The 4,018-nt window shown below is 48.5% G+C and overlaps 1 pseudogene; it reads left to right on the forward strand.

Annotated features, from left to right (window-relative positions):
• The first annotated feature begins 629 nt into the window (after positions 1–629).
• On the forward strand, positions 630–1,403 carry LOC115937622 (small ribosomal subunit protein eS10 pseudogene; annotated as a pseudogene).
• Positions 1,404–4,018: the final 2,615 nt, after the last annotated feature.

The raw sequence follows: 4,018 nt of genomic DNA on the forward strand, positions 1-4,018 counted from the left end.
ACACCTGAAAGTAATATAATGCTGGATGTTAATTATCCCTGAATTAAAAATAAATAATAAAATAAATAAATAAAAAATAAAACAAACGAATTAGCAACAAACAAGGAGCAGAATCAGACCCATAAATACAGAGAACAAAGGGGTGGTTGCTAAAGGGGAGCATGGGTGGGGGGATGGGCAGAGTGTGGGAAGGGAAGCGGGAGGTTCAGGCTTCCTAGTTATGCAATGGATGAGTCATGGGGGTAAAGGCACAGCGTGGGGAACGTGGTCAAGGGTGTTGTAGTCGTGCTGTATGGTGACGGGTGTAGGTACGCTTGCGAACACATACAACACATGGAGAAACTGAATCACTATGTTGTACACTCGAGACTCACGTAACCATGTGTGTCAACGGCACTCAAAACATTTTTGAAAAATTTCATGGAGACCTACAATGAATGCTGAGAAAAGAAAAAGGACACATAAAACATTCTCACTATGATTTTTCACACTTTCCATTTTCTATCTTAAACAGAATGAGGATTTTCCCTTCCCATATCGTCTACCTATTACACAATCATATGCCATGGGCAAGAGGCGCTGCATACGCCCAGTCCTTTCCAGCCTGGCCCCGATGTAATGGTGCCCCGATGTCGATGCCCGAGAAGAGCCAAACGGCCAGTTATGGACTCCTTTTACAGGAGGCAGTGATGGTGGCCAGGAAGGGTGTCCACATGCCTGAACACCCTGAGCGGGCAGACAAGAGTGGGCCCAATCTTCACATCGTGGGGGCCACACGGCCTCTCAGATCATGAGGCTATGTAAAGGAACCGTGGGCCTGGAGATATTTCTACTGGTACATTGCCAGCGAGGGTGTCCAGTAGCTCTGGGATAACCTCCACCCGCCCCCGAGAATGTGCTGCACGGCAGCCGTCCTGAGACGGGTGGCCTCGGCCCCAAGCCTGCAGCGAGAGCGGCCTCCAGCCCCACACCAGGGGGGAAGCTGATCTACACCTGTGGACGAAGCACCGTGCCCGCCGGGGCCCCAAGAAGGCTGAGGCTGCGGCTGGGTCGGCAACCGAATCCCCCTTCAGAGGCAGCTTTGGTCCTGGACGTGGTCAGCCACCTCAGTAAAGTTGGAGGACATTGTTTTGTGTTGAGTGAATACCACAGGCAGAGTACGTCATCATCTAAAGCAGCTCCTACAGGTCACATTCAGTCACCCCTGGGTGTGGTGCCATTCCAAAGTCACCGAGTGGAAACTGAGGCCCGGGAGGTCGTCTTCCCCAGACACCCCGGTGCTGTCAGGGTTCAAACCCCAACTGCAGAGCTCCAGAGACCTTGCTCTCCATCCTTCTGCCAGATGCTCAGCAAATAAGGAAGAAGTCACATGTGTCACTTGTTACTAACCCGCTGGAGAAATCAACGGTGCTCATGTACAAGTGAGGGGTGCTGGGATCGAGCCCCGCATCGGGCTCCCTGCTCAGTGGGAACCCTGCTTCTCCCTCTGCCTCTCCCCCTGCTTGTGCTCCCTCTGTCTCTCAAATAAATAAATAAATAAAATTTTTTTAAAGATTTTATTTATTGGGGCGCCTGGGTGGCTCAGTCGTTAAGCGTCTGCCTTCGGCTCAGGTCATGATCCCGGGGTCCTGGGATCGAGCCCCACATCGGGCTCCCTGCTCTGCGGGAAGCCTGCTTCTCTCTCTCCCACTCCCCCTGCTTGTGTTCCCTCTCTCGCTGTGTCTCTCTCTGTCAAATAAATAAATAAAATCTTAAAAAAAAAAAAGATTTTATTTATTTATTTGACAGAGAGAGAGCACAAGCAGGGGGAAGCAGGAGAGGGAGAAGCAGACTCCCCCTGAGCAGGGAGCCCAATGCAGGACTCCATCCCAGGACCCCGGGACCATGACCCGAGCCGGAGGCAGATGCTCAAACGATGCTCAAGCCACCCAGGCGCCCCAATAAATAAAATCTTAAAACAAAAAAAAAAGGCTTCCTGGAAATGTCTCCATGACACAGATTCTATCAAAGGGACAGTAAATTTCCATCCGAAAAAAAGTGATAATTTGGCAACCCTCCGACTTTCAGGACACAGGATCCAGTTGATCGAGTTTATTTACCACAAAAGGGAGTGTTCAAGGTAAAGCAACACGATTAATTTCCACAACTATAAAATAGTGAAATTCCAATTCACAAACCAATCCATGTAATTAAAGCTCACACCTAGTGGTCACCTGAGTGACAAGGAAAAAGAAAAGGAATATCCCCAAAAAGCTCTAAGTCAAGTTACAAGAAAGACATTTAATAATCCGTGTGGGGGGCGCCTGGGTGGCTCAGTTGGTTAAGTAACTGCCTTCGGCTCAGGTCATGATCCCAGGGTCCTGGGATCGAGTCCCACATCAGGCTCCCCTGCTCTGCGGGGAGCCTGCTTCTCCCTCTGCCTCTGCCTGCCACTCCCCCTGCTTGTGCTCTCTCTCTTTCTCTCTCTGTCAAATAAATAAATAAAATCTTAAAAAAAAAAAATCCGTGTGGGGCTCCAGCCCCCCAGAACAGGTGCTGACTTCCCCTCCAGGTTGCGCCCCGGGGGGGCCGTGCCCTGGGGGGGAGGCAGCTGAGCTCAGCCAACAGGACTCCTGGGTAGCTGGGGCACCGTCCCCGAGAGAAGCAACCGAGGGGACCACGACCGGAAGCCAGGACCCACTGTGGCCCCGGAGAAGGTCAGGCCTGCCCAGGCACTGCCTCATCTCTGTCTTCCTCAAGAAAAGCCAAGCATAGGATTTCTCTGGGCAATCCGTGTCTGACTTGACACAGACGAGCGGGGGTGGATCTTTGGGATTTGCTCTGCAAGTGGCAAGAAGCGGACGGGCTGGGGAATTTCCGAGAGGACTTCATTCTGGCTTCCAGGTTTCAGGAATTTGAGTGCGACCTGCCTTGACCACAGTAGACTTCTATCAAAATAAAGACCAAGAAGGCCACAGAATACAGACAGTAGATTCTGGAAATGTGGCTTGCTTTTAAAAAAAGATGGAGAGTCTCTTCTGAAAACTCCATTTTAATTAAAAAGTTGTTGAGTGATGATTATTTTGAAACAAAATGAGCAAAATTTAAAATTTCACTGTAAAGATCCACTGATGTTAGAAGCCAAGGAAGAATGTTTTGAGTGTCTGTGTATAAACAGATTTATAGAAAATAAAAGATTGAGTGTCTGCCCTTAAAAGTCTGTGATCAAATGTGAGAAACAGAACACACACACATGCTCATGGGAGAAACACATCTGAACATGGTCCTACATGGTAGTGAGGAGACCCAGAGTATGACCAGCAAACGTCACGGAAGAAATCCTGTTCACCCACTGACCTTATCTCCCCAGTGAAAGGCTCAGCCATGCTGGGCAGACCCCGAAGAAGACACAACCATGCCTTCAAATGTCATGTGAGGAACTCGCCGTAACAAGAGAATTAAATAATTGTTTTATCAACGCTTGAAGCAATGTGCTGTGGGTGCAAACTGCGTAGAGAATTCGGTATGACTCAGGTTATGGTTATGGAAACTTGCAGAGCAGAGGTGAGATTGAAGCTTGTTTTGAAGGATAATTTGTAACAAGCAGAGAAAAAAGTGTCAGAGGTACAATGCAGGTGGAGAGAAGCCAGCGGATGCAGGCCTGGGGAGGAAGGACTCTGACGTGTCCAAGAACTGCCCCACTGCGTGTGGGTCCTGAAACCCAGAAATAAGAAATGTTAAGAAGATGAGGTTCCAGGCAGAAGTTTGGACTTTATTTGGTTGGAATAGAAAACAACTAGGAGTTTACACAATGTGGAGAGGCATGGATAATTCAGCATTTATTCAGAAAATTTCATTTTTGTGTTCCTTCAGTACTACACTCAGTGGAAAATGTCAAGCTGAAATGTGCATGGATCCTTGAGTTTAAAAACGTCTGGGGAGATGCACTGTAACCCCAACACAAGGCACAAGGTCATAAATATCTTAAGAGTGGTACATAGTAAGCACTGTGGACATTTGGAAGTGAGAAGTCAACTCT

Source organism: Leptonychotes weddellii, chromosome 13 (assembly GCF_054177405.1).
Source record: "Leptonychotes weddellii isolate Sample4059 chromosome 13, ASM5417740v2, whole genome shotgun sequence".
NCBI lineage: Eukaryota > Metazoa > Chordata > Mammalia > Carnivora > Phocidae > Leptonychotes > Leptonychotes weddellii.